The sequence below is a fragment of the Chelonia mydas genome, chromosome 2 (genome assembly GCF_015237465.2).
Source record: "Chelonia mydas isolate rCheMyd1 chromosome 2, rCheMyd1.pri.v2, whole genome shotgun sequence".
NCBI lineage: Eukaryota > Metazoa > Chordata > Testudines > Cheloniidae > Chelonia > Chelonia mydas.
In genome coordinates, this window is record NC_057850.1 from 117,177,335 (window position 1) to 117,204,450 (window position 27,116).

At 40.7% G+C, this 27,116-nt stretch overlaps 1 long non-coding RNA gene across 1 annotated transcript in view; it reads right to left on the reverse strand.

The window, feature by feature from the left end:
• The window catches only part of LOC122464565, a 44,859-nt gene that overhangs the window by 7,466 nt on the left and 10,277 nt on the right, over window positions 1–27,116 (reverse strand). Inside the window, exons 2-5 of the long non-coding RNA XR_006288729.1 lie at window positions 25,333–25,534; window positions 25,136–25,230; window positions 4,710–4,960; window positions 276–447 (exon numbers count right to left, since the gene is read on the reverse strand). This is a non-coding gene — a long non-coding RNA (uncharacterized LOC122464565). The remainder of the gene's footprint in view (window positions 1–275; window positions 448–4,709; window positions 4,961–25,135; window positions 25,231–25,332; window positions 25,535–27,116) is intronic.

Below are 27,116 nucleotides of genomic sequence, written 5' to 3' on the forward strand. Positions count from 1 at the left end.
TCGGTACAGGGAATACACTAAAAACCCTGAGTGAAATCCTAGCTCCAGTTAAGTCAATGGCAAAACTCCCATTGACTATAATAGGGCCAAGATTTCACCATATAAAACTCTCCATTAATAAAAGATACTTTGCCAACAAACTCTAATTTTGTTTTTACAGTGGTTGCCTGCTGAAATGCATAAGAATGCATATTTCAATTTATTTTAACCAGCTTTTAAGTTCACTTTCATTCAGGAAACAAAAAATAGATTTCAATGTAATGTTATAGTCTTACCACTCTTGCTGAAATTGCTCAATGGATTTCTGTATCTAGCCCCCTCAGACATCCAGAGGGTAGAATACAGCTTCTCAGACTTCTCTTGATAGTTTTCATATGTTGATTTTGGTGAATACCTGATAAGATCACTCTTTTCTTGCTAATGTCAATTCTTTTTCTAAGCTGACCACTGGAAATTTTCAAAAGGAAGTTAGTGCCTTCCAACACAGGCAGTCCATGGGCCCAATGTTGCTCTTATTCAAGTCAACAGGAGTTTTGCAACAGGTTTCAATAAGAGCAGAATTGGGTACCAAGGTTTGTGATGAGAGTTTCCAAAATGCAAACTCTGATAAACCTTCCATCATCTGCTGATGGGCCAAACTGTTCTTAGTTATATGCACAAAATCCCACTAACTTTGGGGTATGCTGCACAGGTGTAATCAAAGCAAGAATTTGAGTGTGTGTGTTGTGGCAAATTGCTGGTACGATTATGATGGGTCCTGTGCTTCCTCTTCTTGGGGGGAGGGAGGGAGGGGTTCGGGGCACAGTTTCCTGCCCCAAACTAGGGTATCTACTGTCCCACTAGTAACCCAGAGAAGGGTAGTGGAGAGGGAGGGACCCGGGCCCACCCTCTACTCCAGGTCCTAGCCCAGGGGCCCTAGGAATAGTGGTAAACCACTTGAACTAGTGCTTCCTTCCCCTGGGCTACTTCCCTCTCCTGCTCTTCAGCTCGTGGGGCTTCCTGCCTTCTCTCTCTGCATAAGCTGCGTGTCTCTTTACCTAGGGTCTTGGTCTTCTAGCCAGCCACAGCACTTCTCCAAACTCTCCTCTACTTCAACCCCTCCAGACTGCACTCTGCTCCAACTCCTTTCTCTGGCTGATTGAAGCAGGGGGTTTTATCAGGTGACTAGCTTCAGGTGCTCTAATTGGCTTCAGGTGCTTTTAATTAATCTATGGAAACCTTTCTTCCCTCTACAGGGAATAAGGTTTCTCCTTATGCTGGGACTTACATCTCTCTCCTGCTGCCTTCTGGCCATGCTGTATCACAGTGTTTAACTCTACTTTACAAGAGACATTCTGAGATTGGCGGCCACTAAGGTTTCCTTCTAGGACCATCAACCTAGTTGTCTTCCCCAGCAGAAGGGGGGGAAAAGGAGGGGCTCTTCCTTCTTTTATACCCAGGTGGAGTTAATAAGCCACAGCTGCCGCAAGGAGCCAACAGAACTTCAGCAGCATTACACTGGGTTCCAACACCTGCTAATAGTGTGGGTCAATAGAAAAGCTCTGTCATCCTGTTGCTCTTGAAAGTTTGTATCTTCCAAGAAATCAGGATCAAAAGGTACTTCCAGCAAGTATAGTGAATAGTTTAGGTTGGAAGTACCTAGTTAAACAACCAAAGGAAATTTTCCTAATTATCTAATGTAGTATTCCTTTAAAAATGTCTGTTATTGAAGTGACTCCCATTTCATAATAAGATAATATCCCTTTTTTCCTACATTTTTGAGATGTTCTTTTCTGTTCAACCGCCTCGAAGTTTCATACAACTATTCGATTTTTTTTCCCTTTTACCTGCCACTGGATATTTTTTTTTGTAGATGTTTTTTGCCCCAACCTTCTTGATAGGCCTATCTATATTCATTTGCCTTTCATTCAGAATTCCACCTGAGTTGAGAGAGCTGACTTGAGGAAAGCCTGTAAACGTGTAAAAGCGGCAAAGAGTCCTGTGGCACCTTATAGACTAACAGACGTATTGGCGCATGAGCTTTCGTGGGTGAATACTCACTTCGCTGGATGCATGTAGTGGAAGTTTCCAGAGGCAGGTATAAATATGCAAGCAAGAATCAGGCTAGGGATAACAAGGTTAGTTCAATCAGGGAGGATGAGGCCCTCTTCTAGCAGTTGAGGTGTGAACATCAAGGGAGGAGAAACTGCTTTTGTAGTTGGCTAGCCATTCACAGTCTTTGTTTACTCCTGAGCTGATAGCGTCAAATTTGCAAATGAACTGAAACTCAGCAGTTTCTCTTTGAAGTCTGGTTCTGAAGTTTTTTTGCTGCAGGATGGCTACCTTTAAATCTGCTATTGTGTGTCCAGTGAGGTTGAAGTATTCTTCTACAGGTTTTTGTATATTGCCATTCCTAATATCTGATTTATGTCCATTTATCCTTTTACGTAGGGACTGTCCAGTTTGGCCGATGTACATAGCAGAGGGGCATTGCTGGCACATGATGGCGTATATTACATTGGTGGATGTGCAGGTGAATGAATCTGTGATGGTGTGGCTGATCTGGTTACGTCCTGTGATGGAGTCGCTGGTGTAGATATGTGGGCAGAGTTGGCATCGAGGTTTGTTGCATAGATTGGTTCCTGAGTTAGAGTTACTATGGTGCACTGTGTAGTTGCTGGTGAGAATATGCTTCAGGTTGGCAGGTTGTCTGTGGGCGAGGATTGCCCTCACTCCCAAGGCCTGTGAAAGTGAGGGATTGTTGTCCAGGATGGGTTGTAGATCACTGATGATGTGTTGGAGACGTTTTAGCGGAAGACTGTATGTGATGGCCAGTGGAGTTCTGTTAGTTTCTTTCTTGGGCTTGTCTTGCAGCAGGAGGCTTCTGGGTACACATCTGGCTCTACTGATCTGTTTCCTTATTTCCTCATGTGGGTATCATAGTTTTGAGAATGCTTGAAGATCTAGTAGGTGTTGGTCTCTGTCTGAGGGGTTGGAGGAAATGCGGTTGTACCTCAGCACTTGGCTGTAGACAATGGATCATGTAGTGTGTCCGGGGTGGAAGCTGGAGGCATGAAGGTAGGCATAGCAGTCGGTGGGTTTTCGGTATAGGGTGGTGTTAACGTGACTGTCACTTATTTGCACCGTGGTGTCTAGGAAGTGGACCTCCTGTGTAGATTGGTTTCTCCTCCCTTGGTGTTCACACCTCAACTGCTAGAAGAGGGCCTCATCCTCCCTGATTGAGCTAACCTCGTTATCCCCAGCCTGATTCTTGCTGGCATATTTATACCTGACCCTGGAAATTTCCACTACATGCATCCAACGAAGTGGGTATTCACCCACGAAAGCTCATGCTCCCATACATCTCTTAGTTTATAAGGTGCCACAGGACTCTTTGCAGCTTTTACAGATCCAGACTAACACTGCTACCCCTCTGACGCTGTAAACGTGTAGGTCATCCCCAGACTGGAATCAGTGGCAAGAAGAGATTTGTACCTTTTTATGTTAAAGGAATTGTTTTCAGTCAGCAGATGGAACAAACCATTTCAGACTATTTTCTGGAAGGTCAATTGTCATGTAAGTGGGCGTCCTTTGGCATCTACTAGGATCTATGAACCGTAAGAGCCACTGAACCACATATAGAGCTTTCCAAGCCAAAAACATTTAATCTATTAATGGGCTGTGGGTGGTTTTTTAGTGAGTAATGGCCTTACAAGGTTCCCACATTCTCTATGTGACATGCACAATACCCATTTCAAAAACTCCTTAATTGCCACTACACAACTGGGTAGAATTCTCTAAACTCTACATACCCTCCAAATGCCTGCTGCTTACGGCTTTCTTTTAACAGTGGGCCCTTTCCAGTGGCCAGATCTGATCAAGAATCAGGCTCAAGACTCTAGTCATAAAGGGTTTAGCAAACACTGTTTAATAGTTCTCCATTCTCCATGGAGAAAAAAGACCAAAATTGCTATTGTTAAGCCACTTGGACAAACCTCATCTCCCATCTTGTTAGTTTTTCTCTGGCTGAAATGGTTTATTTGGCATATCCTACTCCAAGTTAAAAAATAAAGAGAAGAAAGATGTGACAAAGGTCAAGTCAGGGGAAAAAATGGGGAGGGAGATAATTACATCTGAAATATCTCATTCAAGCCACATAGCAATACAAAAACCTATATTTGGGAATGTTTTAACTTACTTTATATATTCAGGGTCTGGCTACACTGGAGTTGGAAGGTGTAATTTCCAGCGTGGGTAAGACATACCTATGCAAGCTCTGATCGAGTTAGCACACTAAAAATGCTATCCCATTTGAAACCCAAGGTACATAGCTGGAGTGGCTAGCCCCTCCCACCACCTCTGCAGCTGCAGCTACGTTGCTGTTTTTGGTGCACAAGTTCAATCAAAGCTAGCATGGGTACGTTTACCTCAGCTGGAAATTATACCTCAAGCTCCAGCGTAGACCTACCCTTGAAGTACACATTTAGGGCCTGATCCAAAGCCCACTGAAGTCAACAGGAGCCTTTCCATTGGATTGGGGGGAAACCGCTGTACAGTAGCCTTGATGTACATTGTATGATTTCTTCTGAAATAAATAAAGTACTGAGCACTTCTTGCTTGGTGCTGAGCATCCCCAGTGGGAGTTGAGGGCACTCAGTATCTCTCAGGAAGTGCTCTCAGTAGGATTGGGCCCCAATGACTATAAATTAACATTTGTATCCAGAAATGACCTTTAAAATAAAACCAGACCAGAGTTCCTCCAAGTCTTTTAATCTCTTGAGGCTTATTATACTATTTTTGTCTGGAGCGGCCAAAAGGAATTATGTCATGTCTTCTTACTCTTGCTGCAGACTTGTAAAATGAGTATCGTCTGCGGATTGTCCATCATGCTCTGACTCTTTCAGTAATCTGTCATTTGATTGGTTGTTGATTCCACTTTCCAGATTCACTCAGTCATCAAAGTCCTGTTGGATGCCACCATCTGTCAGAAAGTACAAGAGGCACAGGATCTAAGAGTTGATTCTCATGAGAAAGAGTGTAATGAGAACAGGAAATGGCACACCAGGAATCCATTCTTAGGACAGACTATAGTAGAAGAGAACAGACCCTTATTGTAGTTCATACAGTTTTAACTTTATATTCCTTGTGATCATCCTTTGATTCATTTTCTCTCTCCCGCCCCACTCCATTCCCATCATAGGCCTGGGAAACAGGATATTTTGTGAAATTCTTCTTTCCGGTGAGAGGCTACATGACATCTTAAATTAGTAACTCTGAGCAATGGACTCTAACAGGAGAATGAATGAAAAAATAAGCTGTCAAAGATATTTTGTTTGGGATTTAAATACAAACCTCTTTGGGCTATACTTCAGAGAGTAAATGGTAGGCAAGTGGCTGTGATTATGTTAATTTAAAAAATGAGATCTTACTCAGCTGTCACAACATTTTTTCACACTGGGTGAGTGGGCAAGAAGAATTTTGCAAGGCTCATTTAAAGCTTAGTCTCGCTAGTGTCTAGGATGGGAAACTCAGCTGAAAAGATTATGTTGTGAGAGAGTGCGAGCACCTCCTGCTTCCCCCAGGGGTGAATGTCAACCAGCTGACTTTTCACACAGAATAAGGTGGGGTATTTCTCCACAGAGTTCACTCTGGAAGCTACTGTTATCCAGCTGAGATTTGTAACCTGCTGAGCAAGGTTCCCTAGACAGCTAATCAATAGCAACCAAACTTTGATCTGAAACAGCTCTAGGTATAAAGTCTTTCCTGAACAGAGACCAGCTATGCCAACTATGTTTCACCTTGCAAAGTGAATAAAATCTAAACCACCAAACTGGTGTCACTTGTCACTCAGGGACCACCCTGGCATCACTGGTGAAATCAATGGAAATTTTGCCAGTGACTTAAATGTGAGTAGGATCAGGCTGCTAATTCTGATTTGAATAGGGACAGTCCGGCAGGCTCCAGCAGCCTTCAAAAATTATGATTCTCCACTGCCTTGTTCTCTATGTAGTTATTCATACAGAGTAGGTGTAAAATGCAACCAAATCAGAATGGTCAGTGACTGGGCCTGATTCTCCAGTGCTCTGCATCGTGTGCAGTCATTTACACCAGGTCAAAGTGAGAGTTTAAAGCTACCATTCTGATGTGGTAGCATTTTACACCCCCTTTGTAGGCATGTAAATAACCACATCAGGAGCAGGACAGTGGAGAATCAGGCGTGGTAGGTCTAGTACTACAACAGCTTATTCATCTCCTAAACTGTGGGAGGGTAAACCTGGAGAATTTCAGAATGAGGGCCAGGTCTGGTATTGACACATTTCCATATCCAAACTTGAACAAATGTGAGTAGCTACACCAAGGTGCACTGCAAGAGAGTGGAGAATTAGGCCCAGAATCAAGGCCTGTCAGCTCTTAAAATAGACTATATAATAAACCTAAAAATGCCTTAGAGCTTGTCTACGTGGACTTTTAGTTTGTGGCAAGCTGGAGTATGAATCTACCCCACACTGACTGGCTGTGTGGACCCTGCTGATGTACACTAACAGTTCCTTAGTGCACTTTGATGTATCCTGCTTTGAAATAGGACTAGATCAATGTACACTAAGGGTGTCTTAGTGCACATCAGCAGGGCCACATGGCTAGTTAGACTAGTGCATGGCAGACTAATGCGGGTAGATACATACCTCAGCTTGCTGTGAACTAAATGACAAGCCCTTAGACAAGTGAATACAACAATATTTGCTTTATGCTAAAATTTTGTGTGACAAATGCACTAACTTTTACCTTACCTTGTCACATCAAGACAGCTGTCCACAGGTTTTCAGGGCTTCATAAGAAAGTAAAGCAAATGGAGCCTTTCCTCCTGTTCTAATTAGATCTAATCAAAACACATGAATGTGCTTGGTCATACTTATACTGGAGCTGTATGTACAAAGTAAGGTTTGTTCATCCTGGTAAACTGGTTTGCAGCAGAAAATAGAAACTGCTGCTGCTAATAAATGAGCCTGTAACGCTAATCAAGGATTATTACTGTGGAAGTATTACTAATGGCTTTAAGTGTCTTTATCTCATCTTGTAAAGTGTTATCAAACTACAGATGTAGAGCAGGTAAATGCTGTAGCTCTGGGCAACAGATAAGCTCAGAAAGAAACTTTATTAACATTGTTCTCTAAATAAAGTTTCCCTTAGGAAAGTGTCAGGTGATCAAAGTTAGCATAAGAGAGATTTTTTGGGGGGGGAGAACTTTAGACTTGTTCATAATATTTCTCCCGAGACATTTTCAGGACCATTTCCACTACCCTCAAAGGTGGAAGCTAGAGCCTGGACTGAGATTTCCTTTTTTAAAATTGGAAATAACTAAATTGTAGAATGTGCAAAGTTATTTCTTTTTAGCTATAATTTTTATGTTTCTCAAAAAGAACAGCAGTTGTGGAGAAATGAAGCATTATTCCTCAATCGCATGATGAAAATATCTCCTCCTTTGATCAAAACCAGATGTCTCCATACATTTATAATAGGGTCTGCCCTTTTTTTAAAAAAAAGACATGGTTGGTGCTGTTATTAACATTAGGATTTGAAATTTACATCAGGAGGCGATCATGCATACTTGAACCAAATGAGCTTTGAAATATGCATCATACGCCCAAAATGAAGATGAGGGGATATTACACAGGTACATATACTTACTGTAATAGGGTCTAATATATAATGTTTGGCTTGGTACAATCCTATGCTACACTTAGAGTTATGCATGCTTCATGTAAAGAAGGTATAAAATTCAATTTCAATGCTATAATTGAAAACTACTATAAAATTCCACCATTACTGTTATGCTATAAATTACATGTGTTCTTGATTCCTCAGACCCTTTTTATGAGGGCCAAGTGATTCAATGGGTTCAGGGTTTAGCCTTTCATCTGGGTTCAAATCTTGCCGGAGGTCACAAGTGAAAATGAGTTTGGTGGTCTCATTCTAGTCTCCATTTGTATTCATCACAAAAACACTGGCATGATCAGCACTCTTTCTGCTAAAAAGAGGGCTTAGCAGGATTGGACTGAAGTACATTGGCAGAGTTGTTTGAGGAAACTTGCATAGCATTTGCCAGGCTTTTGTGGTCTGTTTCCTTTTTTAAAACGCAAATATAACTTTCACTAAGGTCATTGAAAGTTGCACATATTGTGAGAGGAGATGAGACCCTTATGCCTGGCTCTAATTAGGATCATTAATCTTTGTTTTAGTAAACTCTAAATCTGCAGGTTAAACTAAGACTTTTATTTTAGATTATGTTTTTTCCCCATACAGGTTCTCTCTTTTGAGAGGCTGGAATTACCAGAAAAACATACCTCCCCCAAAATCTTAAATGTGTTTTAAAAGAACCAAGACACTGCATGGTATCCCAGGACTACATATTGATATAATTTGCAAAGAACAGAACAAATCAGCCAGCGAATTGTGTCTGAGTCACACTTTATTCCTTACTTCCACCCTTGACCTAGGCAGGAGGAGGGTAATAATCCATTACTGGTCTGGATCAGTACTAGCAAACTACTTCTCCCCTGGAGTAAGGAGAAAACGAAGGAACAGAGATTGTGACCCGCAGAGTCACAATGTATTCCCTGCCTGCTCCTGGGCAGTGCAGCTATGTTGTGCAGGTGAGGGAGCAGTGTTGGCTCCTCCCATTCCCTCAGTCCTGACCACCTGTGCAAGTGGGGAACAGCAGCCCTACACAGTGGAGAAAGGGGCACAACACGCTCTTAGTTGTCCTACAGGTTGTCATAGAGGCAGGTGAGAATTCTACCCGCAATAAATCATGTAATAGTCCTTTGCACTCTCATAGCACTCATCATCCAAAGGTCTCAATTCATTTATGTAGCTAAGTAACACTATAGCCATTTTACAGGAGGGGAACCAATGGGGAGAGAAATCAAGTGGCTTGTGTAAGGTTAGTCACAGGTCGGAGTTGGGAATAGAAACCAGAACTCCTGAGTCTCAATTCTGAACTCTAATCACTAACTAGCCCATGTTGTGAGAAGCTGTAAGCTGAGAATTTGTGAGGTTTTGTGGAAAAATATGTGCTTTGCCAGGATTTTTTTTAAAAAATCCCTAAACAAAAGGAACTGAGATGCGAGCAGATTTATCCTAACACCATTCACTACACCCAAGAGCGAATGCACCCCCTTGGACACACACAGCAGTACTTTATACAAAATGCAGTTTTGAAGTGGAAACATTTTCAAGATTTTAGTTAGTTGTTTAATTCTACTGTAGGTTCTATTTAAACATATGTTGATAAGATAAACATTTCCACGTTCACAGCAAAATCCTATATTAATCCTCTCAGCAATCACAATGAAATCCTTTCACATTCCTTATTCAGTTACTTCACTATTTTCACAAAGGCAACTCCCTCAAACCATTAATTACTTTTATCCTACTCCCCGAATTGTTATTCACCTGATCCCACACTGGAGGTAGGATGACACCAAAACCTTGACTTTGAACCATTTGGATTTTGGAGGCAATCACTTCAAATGCATCACCTTAGATTCAAGCTGGCCACTATGATTTTGATCTCAAGTTAGATCTAAAAAGGGAACAGGTCTGTTTTGCAATCCTGGTTCAGAGACGGTTGAAAAATCACAGCAGTATATCTGGCATGATACTAGTGCTGTAAAATCTCGGCCCACACCCTAGCTCTGACTTACTCTCAGACCCAAATCCAAGCCTAAACCCAGTTGTGATCTAGGTCAAATCACTGCCTCCTCGGCTCATCTGTATTGCAAAGTGACATCACTGGACAGCTTGGACCCCAAACAGATACTGCTGGAAAATCTGGGAAAGCAGCGGCATAACATTTTGAAACACCCATGGGGGTGCGGAGAGAGAGACTTTTTAATGTTGTAATTTGTTGAATCTTCTTTTCTGTTTCTGGTGTAAGGGGGAAAGCCATCATGGCTCACAGAGCAAGAGTCAACATGTCAATTTCAATACAGATGATTGTATTAAAATGAAGGATGACACTAAAGAACAAACACCTATATGAAAGAGGGTGAGAGCAAAGTGTGAGTGTCTCAGTCTTTAACATTTTCTACCTTGAATTGCCTGACAGCACTTCCCCCCACAGCAGACAGGAAAACGCCTTACATTTAAAGGTATAGTACACAGATTCATACCATTTCTCCAAGTATGCCACAGAGTATACTTATAAGAGCTTTTGCATCTGGCTCACAAAAAAGCATGCATTGTCTCACATATTCCTCTGTCATGTACATTACAAGGTCTTTAAGGCAGGAATGAAGGATAAAAGTTCCAGAAGTACTACATGATTTAGGAGTGTTCAAAAGTCATTTTGGCATTTAGGAGCCAGATATTCAAAGGTATTTAGGCACCTAGAGATGTAGACAGAAGCCTAGTGGCATTTTCAAAAGCCTGTCAAACTGTCAGTGGGACTACTGGATGGTGAAAGCACCAAAGGAGCACTCAAGGAAGACAATGCCATTGTGGAGAAGCTAAATGAATTCTTTACATCAATCTTTACTGCAGAGGGTATGGGAGAGATCCCCACACCTGAACCAGTATTCTTAGGCAACAGATCTGAGGAACTGTCCCAGACTGAGGTGTCAATAGAGAAAATTTTGTAACAAATTGATAAATTAAACAGTAATAAGTCACCAGGACCAGATGGTATTCACCCAAGAGTTCTGAAGGAACTCAAATACAAAATTGTGGAATTACTAACTGTGGTGTGTAACTTTATTGCTTAAATCAGCCTCTGAACCAGAAGACTGGGGGATGGCTAAGGTAACCCCCTTTTTTAAAGAAGGCTCCAGAAGGGATTATGGCAATTACAGGCCAGTAAACCTACTCCATTATCAGGCAAATAGTAAAGAACAATTTTGTCAGACACACAGATAAACTTCATATGTTGGAGAAGAGTCAACGTGGCTTTTGTAAAGGGAAATCATGTCTCACCAATCTATTAGGATTTGCTGAGGGAGTCAACAAGCACAGTCGATACAGTGTACTTGTACTTTCAGAAACCTTTGACAAGGTCCCTCACCAAAGGCTCTTAAGCAAAGTAAGCAGTTATGGGATAAGAAAGAAGGTCCTCTTGGATCAATAACTGGTTAAAAGAGAGAAAACAAAGCGTCAGAATAAATGGTCAGTTTTCACAAAGGAGAGATAAATAGCAGGGTCCCCCAAGGATTTGTACTGGGACCTTTGTATTTTAGCATATTCGTAAATGATCTGGAAAAAGGGGTGAACGGTGAAGTGGCAAAATTAGCAGCTGATAAAAAATTACTCAAGACAGTTAAGTCAAAATTGACAGCAAAGAGTTACAAAGGGATCTCACTAAAGACTGGGTGACAAAATGGCAGATGAAATTCAATGTAGATAAGTGAAAAGAAATGTACATTGGGAAAAAAAACTCAATTATACATACAAAACAATGGGATTTAAGTTAGCTGTTACCATTCAAGAGATCTTGGAGTTATAGTGGATAGTTCCCTGAAAATATCCACTCACCATGCAGCAGCAGTCAAAAAAAGCTAACAATGTTATGAACCAGTAGTAAAGGAACAGATAATGAGACAAAAATATCATAATCCCACTATATGAATCTATGGTACACCTACACTTTGAATACTGCATGCAGTTCTGGTTGCCCCATCTCAAAGAAGATATATTAGAATTGGAAAAGGTGCAGAGAAGGCAACAAAAAATGATTTGGGGGATGGAACAGCTTCCATACGAGGTGAGATTAAAAGAACGGTTCATCTTAGAACAGAAATGACTAAGTGAGGCTATAATAAGTTCTATAAAATAATGAATGATATGGAGAAAGTAATTACAGACGTGTTGTTTACCCCTTCACGTAACACAGGAACTAGGGGGTCACTCAATGGAATTAATAGGCAAACAAAAGGAAGTAGTTCTTCATGCAATGCACAGTAAACCTGTGGAACTCTGGAATTTATTGCCACAGGATTTTTTGAAGGTGAAAAATATAACTGAGTTAAAAAAAGATTAGATAAGTTCATGGAGGATGCATCCATCAACAGCTATTAGCCGAGATGATCAGGGATGCAACCCCATGTTCTGGGTGTCCCTAAACCTCCAACTGCCATTAGCTGGGACTTGACAACACGGGATGGATCACTCAAAATTGCTTTGTTCTGCTCATTCCCTCTGAAGCATCTGGCTCTGGCCACTGTTGGAAAACAGGATACTCTGCAAGATGGCCATACTGGGTCAGACCAATGGTCCATTCTTATGTACCTCAGATGCTTACTCCCATTGAAAATTAAACAAATTTAGGCTCCTATCTCACTTAGATGCTTTAAAAAAAAATTACCTCAACTCTACACGTGTTTATATATCACCAAACACCGTGAGGCCTGCTCTTGATTAAGTCACGCGTGTGCCTCTATTGTTAGCATTCTATGATAGTTTCACTGAGATGTAACAATCTTCATTTTACAGTGAAACTTCACTAAAAAATCGGAATTGGAGAGGAGAGAGAATATGGCTCATAGTTCAGCAAGTTTATAGTATTACTAAATATTTATAATATAGTGCTGTCCAGAGGTCCCCAATCAGGATCAGCATTTCATTGTTCTAGGTGCTGTACAAACAGTTTGGCTGGGTTTCTCTCTTGGGCAGCTTAGAAGACAAGTGACTTATGAAGGGTGATCAGAAGGGTGCTCAGTAAAATACATACAGTTGTATGTGCATACATACATTTATAATTGTTACTATTATAAATAATATAAATTCTCAACAGCCCATGTGGCTATCATAAAGTGGCTGATAAATGCATCATAGCGGAGGTGGGTCTTGAGGATGGATTTGAAGAAGAAAGAGTGGTTGGCCTTGCAGACCAATTCAAGCAAGGGCATTTAATGTGTAAGGGACAGTGTGGAAGAAAACATTTGTGTGAGAGGCTGACAAACAGGCACGATGAGACTGGTATCACTGACGTAGTGGAGCACTTGCCTGAGGATTTGTCATATTGTGTCAAACCATTGATCCAAGTCCATTTTCATGCCTCTGGAAATGGCCGCACTCAGTGCTTCAGAGGAGAGTAAAACCTTTCTGCCCTCTTTCATAATTCAGAGAGTTGATCAAATTATTCTTGGGAAGTTTATCTTTTTTCCTTTGTTTGTGAAATGACCCTGATTGCTGCAGATCTATTTGTCATTTGTAAGTATTCATTCAATAGACTTGAGGAACACATTTCAATCTACTGCTTAGTCATAAATTCTCCCATTAAAATTGTTTGTTATGGAACAGATCTTGCAAGGTTCTAGTCAAACAAAACCTTTCATTCAGCCCAAAACAACTTTTTAACTCTTTGGTTAAAAAAGTTGTTCTGGGTTGATCTGAAATTTTCTCATTTTGTTTGGTCACTGAACCTAAATTAGTTATTCACCTAGCTCTAGTCCTGAGTGGCCTCAACTACCATTAATTTCAATGGCATCTGAAGAAGCACTCAACATGTCAGAGGATAAGGCCCTATTTTCAAAAAAGGAGATGCCTTCACTTGTGCATTTAACAACTCTTCAGTGTTCATGATCATACAAGGTAATACAAATGTTAGTATTTTTGTACTCAACACTTAAACATGGAGGAGGCAGACACACTAATCTCTAATTAAAGTTGGTTGGCGCCATTTATTTTCTAATGACTGCCATAGTACAGTTTCCTACAAACTGATTGGTCAATTTGCTGCAGTATATCATCAGGGTGACTCAATTACTAATTATAATTATAACTCCAAAGTCGTCAGCAGAGTCACAGCAAGGTTAAATAAACAGTATAAAGTTTGTGGGATAAAAATAACTTTCTTGTGACTAAAGAGTAGTTGTATTAGACATCCATCATAAAATCTGGTTGTACTGAGAAATTCTTTAGTTCAAGAGGTATTTTCTCCTAAATTGACTGCTGTGTCCTGGTGACATCCCCTTCAGAATCCTGACTGTTTTGTAGTAGAACATGTATCTTCAGTTTGCATTCTTTTTACTTTAAATTGAGAAAAATAGGAGATAAAAAAATAAAGTCTCCATGACAGAGAACTCAGAGTGCAAGAGTTACTCTGTAACAGCTGCCATCTTGAACTGACTTGTTAAAAATACACCTGCAGGATGTCTAGGTGCATACTTTCACACTTAATTGTCCACATTCGAATTTTCAAAGCACCCAAGTGACTTAGGAGCTGAAGTCCTGTTTTCAAAAGTGACTTAGGCCATTAGGAGCCTAACTCCTATTGACTTTCAATGAGACAGAGTCTGTGTCTACACTTGTACGCATACTCAGGTAGTTGAACATGTACATGCTTGCGCATGTTCCCCGTACCAATGCCGAGTGTCCACGTGTGCTGTGCTGGAGACAGGTATCTGATGAAGTGAGCTGTAAAATTTGTTAGTCTAAGGTGCCATAAGTACACCTGTTCTTTTTGCGGATACAGACTAACATGGCTGCTACTCTGAAAGGTATAACATTGTGTACACACATATACCCATGTCCACTCAGCCTCTTTTGTTATGTGACATTAGCGCTACTATTTCAGGAATGGTATCCCAAGGCTCTGTGCATCAGAGGAGACACTCATGGAATCATCTTGCTTTGTGTTGGCATTGTCCCCTGCCTTCACATATCTGCTGATGGCAGTTGCTATTCACCTCTCCCTCTTGCCAAACTGGGTGGAAAACCTGGAGCAAGTGGATGATGATCTGGTTCTTCTCCTGCTCCTTATTCTGGGACAAATCTTTATGCTGTAGAGTAGGCAATCGGTAAGAAGCCGGATGGAATCTTGGCAGCACTTCTGATGGCTGACCATGAGGGTCATGCAACAGAGATAGTGACTGCTGGTACTGCCATGGTATGCCCATGGGTGGATGATTGCTGCTGGTGCCGGAGAACCAGCACGGTGTGGTGGGATCATATTTTAGAAACCTGGGATGACCAGCAGTGGCTTCATAACTTCCAAATGAGGAAACAGACCTCCTTGGACTTTTGTGATGAGCTTGCACCATTCGGAGAAGCCATACTGGTGCAGAAGCAAGTGGCTGAAGCCCTGTGGAAGTTGGGAACACCAGACAGCTACCGGTTAGCTGCAAGCCACTTTGGGTTTGGAAAATCCACTGTCTGAGTCCCTGTTGCTTAGGTTTGCTAGTCAATTAATGCTGTGATCTACCCATGGGTGGTTGCCATAAGCAAAATTCAGGAAATAATAGCTGGATTTGAGAGGATGGGGTTTTCAAACCATGCAGGGACCATCCGTGGCACCCATATCCCAGTGCTTTGCCCACCAAAGGAACTTTATTCCCCAGAAGTTACATGGTTCTCTACAGTGGTCTGCGCTAACAGTTATTTTGGGGGATCCTGCACACCCTCTCATAACCTGGCTAAAAAAACCATATCCCGACATCAATGACCCATGAAAAGGGGGATTAAATTTAAAACTCAGCAGCTGCAGACTGGCCATGGAGTGCACATTTGGAAGGCTGAAAGCTCAAATCTGCTGCCTGCGCACCTGTGTGGATGCCAATGTGGCCAACACCATTCACATAATCATCGCTTGCTGTGCACTGTAGAACATTTGTGAGGGTGCAGAGGAGGGTTTCTGGCGGAGTGGGCATGGGACAAGTCTGGTTTACAAATGCTGTACAAGCAGCCAGATCCCACCCATGTGCACACTGGTCCTAGCTCCCAGCAGGCAAGGGAAATCAGAGAGGCCAGATGTCCACACATCGTAGTAGGGAGGTAGAAGGCAACATCTGCCTGTGTCGAGGGACACTATCACACCCTGTGCAAGTGCTGGAAAAACACAAGAGAACATTGGCACATATTGGTGGAGCTTCATGTGAGGGTTTTGGTCCCCTGTAGCCAATAGTCATTAGTTGTTTTTTCCTGTGACTATTCACCTATTACAGAGAATTTTAGAAGGTGCCTCTACTGGGTTAACACCTTATGAGTGGGATTTGTAGGGATGGAGGGAGGCACCTGAGTTTTGTTGTGATCGTTGTGCAACACTCTTGCATTAATATTGACGCTTGTTTACAAACCTCTGTTATGGGAAACACTCAATCCACTAATGATTTTAATCAACATTTGGTTAAGGAGCGGGGAAGGGGTTCACCTACTCTCCCATCCCGCCCCCCCCATACACACTGTTCATTGTGGGCAGTGCTAAATGCACTTATGGCGCTCTAAGCCCAAGATTGAAATAGATCAAGGTTGTCGGGGGTGGGGCGTGTTTCATCACTCTGTAGATACAGATGACTGTATTATTACTTTAAGTGGTTAGTAGTTCTACCCGCAACCCTCCCTGCCAATATCCCCCATTTGGTACAGTGCTATGTTCCTGGTTTTATGGCCAGCCCCCACTCCACTCCAACCCAAAACTATCCCGGAGCAAGATACAGTTATATTCATTTACCAGAAATTACAGGTAATGCTGTCTCTCATCTGCTCACATCTCTCAAGAGTTTTAGGCACAGAACACAGTTTAATGGGTATATTTGAGATAAGATTATATTTGAGATATGATCTATTTAAACCCGGGGAACATTTTTTTCAGGCGCTGCCCCCTGGGGTTTATGGCTACTCAAACACATTCATGCACACAGATATACTTTCATACCCTAAAAATCCTAGTCCCAGCCTTATGTCTCCCCATGAATAATTAAATAATAAATAATAATAATTAATAACGCAGTCAAGGAACCAGCCACAGTGTTCTGCTGACACAGTGATTCTTTCCAGTTCGTCTCCTTTGGGTGCAGAAAGAGACTGGTCACAGGCTGGAGTGGCCTGTTTGTTGATGTTGTGACTTCCTCTCTCCAAGGGTATCAGTCTTGGAGATTCTGGAATGTCAGTCTTTCCTCAGGTGGCTTGTTGACTCAAAAGGGAGACTCCTTGGCCTCACTCTTGATTCTTATGATTTGTAAACTGAGCTTACTCACTCTGGCAGTTCCACCCTCCAAGGTCTTTGGACAAGTCAGGTGTGAGGCCCGTCAGGTGTGGACCCTTACAACTTGGTGCAAAGAGGTTTGAATTAGGGCATCCTTATGACCATCAGTTTGGGAAAATCCTACTTAATTTTTTTTAATTTTTGCATACCATGGAGACTGACTTCTGTGACTCCTACCTGCTCCCCACCCCCAAATATCAAAACTCTAGATACATGAAATCATTTTGGAGGGAGCTGACATCCAGATGAAAGGTCTTGAGCAGAGCCAGCCAGAGCATAGCAATTCCATTTTACATCAGCTTTTGAGGTTTTGAAATTTGTTTTCATTCAATGTTGTCTTTTTGAATATTTTTGCAAAATAGAATTGTGCCAAAATTCACATTTGCAGATTGTAAATTCAGATTTTTGATTCAGGTCTCTTTCTGTCTCATCAAAAGTGACGAAGGAATCCACTCTAGATTTCAGAAACCTTCCTATCAAAAACATTGCTGAAACCAATACATCAAGTGAATTGAATCTGGCTTCAACAAAATATATTTTTGCCAAAAATACATTTAGTTGAAAATGTTCCAACCAGTGCTAGTCTTGGGATGATGTTGTGTCACAGGTATATGGAAAGTTCCATACAAAAAATCCTATAAAAAACAGCTGATTGGAAAAAGAACCCTAGCAACAACTAGTCACTCAAAATTCATTCATTAACAAAATTAAAAATAAGGTCAAACTTACATTCAGTTTCATCACCTCAAGATCCTTCTTAGAGACAAGGCACCTGCAATTTATCTATTTTGGAACTGGGCTATAAGTCACACATCTTCTCTTCTGAAATCTTCATAGAGGGAAGTTACTTTAAAGACAAAACCCACTCGAAACATAAAAAGTTCAATTTTCCATAGTCCTGGTATTTCCATATAAACTAGTGCTTTCCCAGTATATACCTCACTGTTCACTATCAACTCTGAATGCCTTGACTTAAAGAGTTCCCTGTAACCTGGAACACACACACCTCTTGAGGTTCATTAAAGTCTTGCTCCTGTCTTCAGAGTGCTCAGCATTACTGGAACCCCTGTCTACAGTTTCACTGAACTATGCTAAGATCAGTGTAACGGGGCGGTTATCCCGCTCCGGCCCTGAAAGGGTTAAAGCCAGCTCTGGGGGAGGGCTGGGGCTGCGAGAAAAGGCTAGGCTAACTGGGAACTTTGTCTTGGTTTAAGTGAGAAAAAGTTAACAGAGAAAGTTTTACTTTTAAAAGTGAAAAGCATTACTTATAAAAATGAAAATGTTTTTCTCTTAACTTTACAAAAAACATTTCCTCACTTCTCTAGGAGAAAAAAAAGTAAAACTGAGCCAAGGCAGGCCTTCCCACAATTACATACTCTTTTTGTCAAAAATGCTGAAAGAAGTTTGTGGATTTCTCCTTTATTATTTAACACAATCACTTTGTTTTATTAAAATCTTTTGTTGAAAGAAAAATAAAAATCTCAAAACCACCCTAGTTTGCACTTCTGAGGTTCACTTTTTGAAAGAATCCAAAGACATGAAGTGGATCTTAGCAGAAAGTGTTCTTTTGTCTGGTTTTGATCAAAATCATGCAAACCCACATTTCACATGGTTCCAACCTGAAGCTATACACTGGCCCCAGTTCATCCAAAATTCATCTCAAATTCACCAAAAGGCTTGCAAATCTGGACCAATTATCAGGTTTACAATAACCCGCCCCCGCAAACAACTTGCTTGATTACACTATTCTAGTTGCCAAGCAGAAAATTAGTATGAACTTCTCTGCATGGTGCTAGTGTCTTCCCCCAGCACTATCCCAGAAGAACCAGGCAGCCTTTACCTCAGATAAAGAAAGCAGCTACACTGCTTACAACGGAAGCAATCTTCAGCTGCACCAAGCATCAGCTCAGCACAGACGAGGAAAGAGCAAGGAAAGTCACTCTTGCACGCCCCTGATCCAGGTCTGACTAGGGAGCCAGCACAGCCCCCTGTGTAACGTTTTGTCGTTGTGTTATCACAGTGGGATCCAGTGCACAGTCACTTCCAATGACAGAAGAAAGAGAGTATTGCTGGGGGAAAAGAAAGATTCTACAATTGCTAGTATCACTTTTTATATGTTAAAAAGCGGGGTTTGTACTGTACTTACTCCTGCCCCATGCGTCTTTCACTGGGATTTGGCTGATATTTCAAAGTTATTTAGTATTACAGTAGGGAGACGCCTATAAGTTCTCTCTCTTTTTTGGTGTGAGAGACATTTTTAGTTTTCCTTTGGTAATACTATGGTTCCACTGCCCCACACACACCGGGATCCTTCCAGGCAAAGTAAATCTGGATAGTTAGTGAAATCTGAGCTACATTGAGCTACATTAAACTAGGAAGTTCAGGTCAAATCTGGTTTAATAAAGGAACATGTTGCAGGAGTGGGAAGGGTCTGACTGGGCGGTCCTGTGCTGCTGCTATTCCCCACCATGTGGGGTGGGGCTTTGGGTAATCAGGTGCAAGTTACAGCCTCCCTCAAGGCTCCCTTAACCAATACTGGGAACAAACTAGCCCCCAGGGGCATAAGCTACCCCGCCATGTATCTCTGCAGCGGTGCAGGAATAAATTCATCCTTTGAGGGCTCATGCTAGGCACCTAAAACTGGGTGTTTCCAAAATTAGTGGATACTTTTGATGTTTTTGGCCTGTTTTAAATGAAAGCTTAAATTCTATACTATAATAATAATTATTAATAAAGGGTTTCAGAAGTGTACATGGAGACCCTATACCTTTGGGCCCAATTCTCCCCTATGCCCCTCCCTCCCACCTTCCAACTCCTAAAAACACATAAGTATTTCCCCTTGTAGTCAACGCATATCCTTCAAGTGGAATAAATGCACCCCACCCTGGAATGTACAGAAATTCAGCTCATATGTATTTCTAGTGCCCAGCTCCATGCTCATTAGCTTTATGCCATAACATGACCTAGGTAAACCACTGTTTCAAGTGGAAAGTCTGCTTGCTGCCTGTTGGCGTTAGCTGTGTAAAGCATCAGCAAGCTGCTAAGAAAAAGTGATTCCCTCTGGCAAAAAGGGATGTAAACAAAGAGAAAACATCCAGAGAGCTCGGTGTTCCTCCGCTGATATATCTTGCATTTAGGAGCTAAACTCATGGTAATCTCCTAGCATTGAGTTGATCTACAATAGGAAATTGCCATTTATAGCCTTGCTTCACATCCAGAAGTATTGTGCTTGTGCATATACCTGTGTGTGTGTCTGTATACATATATGATGTGTCCTATTTTCAGGGGTGACTGGTTGTTCTTCAATATTTGGGTGCCCATGCTGAGATGCCTTAAAGGAGCCTGATATTCATAAAGTGCAGAACACCCACTATCCTATGAAAATTAGACCCCTTTAAAAGGTCTCAAACTGAGGCAACCAAAATCGCTAGTCACTTTGAAAATGCAGGCATACTCACATGTATGTGCTTGTGGAGACACGTGCATGGAGTAGAGGGGTGAAGGTGTGTCACTGTTTTACAACATGAAATATGCTGGAATGAAATCCCCTCCCACACACACACTAATTTGTTGATATTGTACATTTATGGTTCAAGAACTTAGGCCTTGAGGCAATAATGTTAAAACCTAAAAATACACAGTCTGATCTCTTCTGAATGCTGTAAAAAGAATTTCAACTAGGGATGTGGACAAGTAAGGGGAGAACAAAATGAAGTAGAGTGCAAAACCTACATAAAGGAATGGACCGAGTTACTCTTATCCTTGTACCTTATCCTCTCTCCTGCTTCCTTTTCCATATAATCAAAATACTTTCTTATGACAGTGTTTTCTATATTTGAGTCCTAATCAACTTGGTATTAACACAAATTACTCGGTGCAGCATTAAGAACTCTAACTGAGGAGATCTTTTTATTTTTTCTATCTATATATGAAGCTTTCTTCTTCAGACAATCATTTTTCACCACCTTGGGATTTTATGGTGCAGCCCCCCTCGTATTAAGCAATCTCTTGCATGTCTTTGGAGACCTCACTAACATATCCCCACACTATCACAAATCTGTTCCACCATTATTAGAAAACCACCACCAATTTTTGCAGTCAATTGAGTGGTTATTTAAAAAAGGTTAAGAAATTTTAGTTCTTAATACGTCATCATGCACCTTGTGAAATAAAGCACGACTGAAATACAGGGAGTGTATTTATTAGTAGCCTTCTATAATTCTCTTAATGTAAAATTAACAAACAAGGAAAGAGATGCCTGCATCTCAGTGGTCTCCCTTAGTGGTCTAATCCTGCAGTCCTTACTCCAAAAAACCTATTTCAATCCAAGTTTTGCCTGAGTAAGAACTGCAGGATCTGGCCCTTAACCTAATATAGTGAAGCTGGCTAGAAGCCATAAAAATGGTGTTATAACTACAATTAATTTATATATTGAATGTGTTTTCCCCTCCTTTTCCAATTGAGTTTAAGTCAAATACATCTCTTTGAACCAAATTCTTACAGGATAAAAACGAATCATATACATTTTAAAAAAGTTACTATTCCCTGAAGTCATGGACAGGGTGAATTTTCCCCTATATTATTGCATCATTTATTTTAAGACTAGGTTTATGGAGGTTGGAAAGAAGTTCTGTGAAGCTGCTACATTGTGTCAATATTTGAAATGAATTGTGATAGAATTTTAGGATACTCTCCCTGTACTGTTCCCTTTCTGTCTGAACCCCTGTTGTTCTGTCAGTGAGAGTGATACTGGATCTTTTTGTTAAAAGTTTAATTTAAAAATATAAACTCTGAAAGCCAGTTTGAAAAGAGAAGAATTGCCATGCTAATGCCAGTGATTATTCCTTCTTTACCCTGTCCCCAACCCTCACTTTACACATGCTCTGATAGTCAAACTGGTGGAAAACAAATCAATTGTATCCCCTTCTGCAAATTTCTGGTGTACTTCAGCTTTTCATCCAGCTTTCTGCCACCATGATCTCTGAGGAATACATCATTCCCACCTGTGCACCTCAGTCTGAGAACTGCTGATATGTCAGGGAACTAACTGGGTGAAAAAGAATTGGAACGGCAATTTAATAAAATTGTGACAGGCTGGTTGAAGCAGGATGGGATCCTGCAATTTGAACTCCTTTGATGTGCTTTATTGTCAAATAGAAAAGTATATATAGAGAATTCCCTGCTTCTTTAAAGGCCAAACACAGATACAATAGGGCTTTCCTCAACTTAAGTCCAAAAACAAAGTATAAAACCTGGTTCACTTCAGCCAAATCCAAGATACAGACCTAGTATCTGATTCACTTCAACCAAAGTCCAGAGAGCAAGAGAAAGACACTTTGCATTTCTCTTTGGTTTTCTTGCAGTTCTTCTCCCATTGTTTTTTCTTCCTATGAGCAAAGGAGATAGCAGCCCTCTGTATATCCCTCCTATCAACATCTGCAGACAGATGTTCATGGTCAGGGTTGTACTACAGACCACTGATGAAGGCTTTCAAACTGTGAGAGAACACTGCATGGCTTCCACAAGATCCATAGACGACAATTACCTTGCCTCTGAGTCTGTTTCCTCACCTTTAATTTGAGGTCATAATATTTACCTATCTCAGGCATGACAATATTATTTGTCAAACTCTCCATATTATTAAACACATTCATTCTGGTAGTGCCTATGAACTAACCAAGAACAGGGCCCCATTGGGCTAGGTGCTATACAAACACAGCATAGTAGATGGTCCCTGCCCTGAAGAGATTACAATCAAAATAAACAAAATAGACAGAGGATGGGGAAAGGGTCAGACGACAAGTTAAAAAAATTCAAGGCAAAGTTATGACTAGAACTCCAAGCTCTCTCCTAAGTCTTCTGCACCAGGTCGCTCCCCAAGGGCCACCGCCAAAACATACAATTCATGCTATGAAATGAGCACCTGTGGGTCACCTTTCCAAGTGGACTTCGTTATGTCCATCAGACCTTTGGGGGAAACCTTACAGATTTCAAGGGAATCCATCCTAGCAACCATTTGATGTTGCTAATTTGGTAGTAACTTAAAAAAAAAATTACAGGGACCATTCTCAAAAATAGGTAAGAAAACTTGTCAAGGACTGACGAAGCCATATTGACTGCAAAGCCATATTGACGCAGGGTGCTCAGCATGTCTGAAGATCAAGCAACTTTTATTTAGGTGCCTTAATGTGCTTTGAGGAGCCAAGTTTTATCACTCAGGATAAAATCTGGCTCAGTAATTACTTTCAAACTGCTTCTGCTAGGGCTTACCCACATTATACAGTTTGGTTAGGGTTTAAGCTGGCTTGACCAATATTTTTATGTATGTTGATATTTAACTGAAAAATTATGACCGAGATGTAATCCAAGTTATTTTTTCTGAGCTCAGACATTGCCAGTGCTGTAATTTGATTCATTTTAACGTAAGGCAAAATATATTTTGGCTTCAAGATACGGGAGAAAATGAAACACTCTTTTCCTAAAAGAACTTGAAAGTTTAAGGCTCCAATTCTGCAACTGAATCTACCCTGATGCCCATCCTCAGAGCATCTAAGTGCTAGAGCAAGCATCCTAATCCTGTTAGGATATGTAATAAGGGATCAGCTAAGAATATACCTGAAGAGAACAAATCCCTTTGCTGCTGCAGTAACAATTCACCTCCTCGCGTCCTACACAGTCATCCCAGAGAATGTTACAAAAGCAAAGAAAAGCAGACAAATTTTCCACCAATGCTGACACTTTTGCAGAGGTACCGCTCCTTGTTTAATTATTGTTGGAGGGAGGGTGGAGACCGTATTCATTTTGTTCTTTATTACTTATTTAAAGTGTTAAATATTTGAAGGTGTTAGAAGAGAAATCACTCTTATTACATTCCTTTGCAGTCGGCATTACTTTTGCAGGGACACCTGTCTGTATGAAACTCTGTAAATGCTTTGTAACAGGTCCCTAGATAGCAAAAGGAACACAGCTGCTTAAGAGCGTAACAAGGACAGCTGTTTGGCTGACAGAATTGGAACCAGCACTGTGCATGTGCTGGGACTGTAAACAGGAATGAATTTTCCCAAAACCTTTATGAGTAAAATCATTTATTTTTGGAATATTAACAAAATAAAAGGAATTATGATGTTTTTAATTTTAAGTCACAACATATTAACATGCAGCTTTTAAGAAGTTGTATTTTATGGGGAAATTTCAAATTGAAACAAGGTGGCTCAAAAAAGATTCAGAAATACCAGGGATTTTTTTCGTGTGGACTATATACAACTCTTGGGCACTTTTGCCCTTAATGTGCTGTAGAAGTGGTAATGAAATCCTTCTTTATATAAGATATTGATGAGCACTTCCATAATGGCCAAGTCTGCCATTGATGGAAAATGGTGTGATGTGTGAGGATGGTGGGGGAAAACAGAATGGATCCCGTGGACACCAAATAGGAAGATCATCTTGTGCCTTAGCCACAGACATGGAAGTAAGGAGACCTGGCCTTTATTTCTCACTCTGCAGCAGACTTCCTGCGTGACCGTGCACAGCTCACTTGGTGCCAAATTTTCGAACAAGTTGCTCTCCCTTTAGTGAGCACAATGTGAACTCTTAAGTTTGCACATGTAATTTTGTGCCTGATTCAAACTTTAAGATCAAATCTATCTGGGCCAACTAAATTCCTACTGTAACTTTACTGACCTCAATGGAAATCAATGGAGTTACCCCTGGAATGAATTTTGTCCTCTGTGTGTCAGTTTCCCCTTCTGTAACATGGAGATGAATATTCTTTACATACTGTACCTCACAGATGTGTTGTAAGGCTTAATCCAAGAATGTCTGTGACTTGCTTTAAGATCCTTAGGTGGAAGGCTAAACAGGATTTATTATAATAAAGAATCCTGTTAACTTTGGAAGGTTCACTTCAGAATAACCAAATGCAGATTCCCTGGTTTTCCCTCACAGTATGTATAGAATAGCACTAACTTTCATGACGTGCAAAATACTTGCTTTGTCTTTTTGAACTGCCAGTATTATCTTTCTAGGACCAGCACAAACATTTCATAGTTTGCAAGGATTTCATCATCTACCTCAATTTCTTGATGGAATTCCCTTCCCGCCCCCCACACCTTTTACTGTAATCATTACTACTACACAAAACTATCAAATTGCTGCATTATAGAATAAACAGAAGTCAATTACCTACACAGGGCTCTTCACAGCTTCACATCCTAAACCTGATGCTGGGCTCAGTTTAAAGTTCTTCATTGCCTTTTGCACAGCTGACACCTCGAAGCCTAGCAGGTTGACACAAAGAATGATGTGATAATTGGACAGGCTCAGGAATCTTTAAATTCTGCTTTTTTCAGTGTTTCCACTTTGATGTTTTCCTTTCTCACTTTTAGAATTGTTACAGCATTCCACCAGGATCCTAGGATGGCCTTTTTATCAACTTGTTGAAAAAATGAAGTCCTGTACCCTACAGCTTTCAGGTCTCAGTTGTTCATCTTCACATTGAATTTCTCCTTTCTGCCAGCTGAGGTGCACTAGTTTACAGAAAATACCATTCTCTTCCACCAGAACATAGAATAAACCTTCACACTACAAAGGACATGGAAACAGAAAAGTCAGCAACAAAAGTCACCGGTTTTCAATAATGCCTTTTTTAAAAACCAACACAAGAGGTGCACTGTGTCTATAACTCTGCTGATTTGGAGGGATAACAGCAGAAAATGTGAAATTCATTATGGTGTCCCCCCCCCCATATAAAATGTGGGTTTTTTTGGTGGGTTGGGGTGGAGAGGGTTTAGCTTTGAGCCTTTAGAATACACATGAGTCACATTTTCAAGTTCTATCTTTGAAACTACAAGTGCTTAAAACTTACTTTATTTATTTTTTTTTTTAAAGAAAGCTGAAATTCTGCTTAATGATTGGACTCTAGGTTCTGGGGATTTTATAGGACCATTCCTTATTACAACACTAGTGATAAAAATCACAAGATTTGGCAACAATGCATAACCTTTTACAGAATTGGGGGGAAAAGTGTCCATTAATTTCTTCTTGGTTTTTGTTTTGAAGAAATAAACATTTCCTGCAGTGTTTGCAACAAAAATATTTTTCTCTTACATGGGAAACTGAAAGTGAGATTGGTTAGAAACAAAAGTGAAACTTAATTTATTTTCATTGCCCAAGCTGAAAGAAATGCAAAAAGAAAACAGCACTTTTGATCAGGCTTCAAGAGCATTAATTAGATTTGTAAAATCCATTCCTCTTTCCTATTACTGTATTAATTACCTGGCTCTGGGTTCTTATCAAAAGATCTCAAAGCCCTTTACGAAGGAAGTAAATTTCATTACCACCCATTTTGCAGACAGAAAAACTCAGGCACAAAGAGATGAAATGACTTATCTATGCTGCATACATCAGTTTGCATTGGTCAAGGATCTTAAAGTTAATATAGACTATTTTTAAACTTTTTCTGCCCCGGTAACAGCAGCCACCAGTCAGTGGATCAGGTGATGAGGTCTGATCTTTGAAAACTGCTGCATTTCAGGTGACTCAGGCCAAGAAATAAATACCAATCTCTTAGCAGCTGTGTGTCACTCCTTATTACAGCTCTTTCAATACAAACAATATTAAAAGGAGATCCAGATGCGGCTGAGCTGACCCCAGAGCAGGGGTCTCACAATTGTTCGGTGGAGAGGACCAAGTTATACAGTTTTAATCAGGGTCTGAGGTCAGGTCTATGAATTTAAGGTCATAAACTACTGTTGATTCTCACCAGAACTCCAACTAACTGGCATTGGAGTCCTGGAGAAAAATTAAGGGAAGAAGATAAGGCTGTTTTGCAGTATTTAAATTTTTAGGACCTGTGAGACAGAGACCCATTGGTGGTTCACTACTCGGTGTGAACAACTCTCACCAGGCCTGTCATACTTGCTACACCTAACACACTGTTGTCATAATCTGTATCTAAAAGGTGTCATGTAAGATATCGTTGGAAAACTAATAACACTGATCATTAATATTCTTGCATGATATATGCACAGCGTGTCTACAAAGAGTTATAAATATGTGCTAGAACTATGTTCTTAAAATGTGTTTGGCAAGCAACACATAAGCACAGTCTGCCCTAGACAAAGGAATGTATATTTGTTTGTCTGATCAGCCTGATCATCAGGCA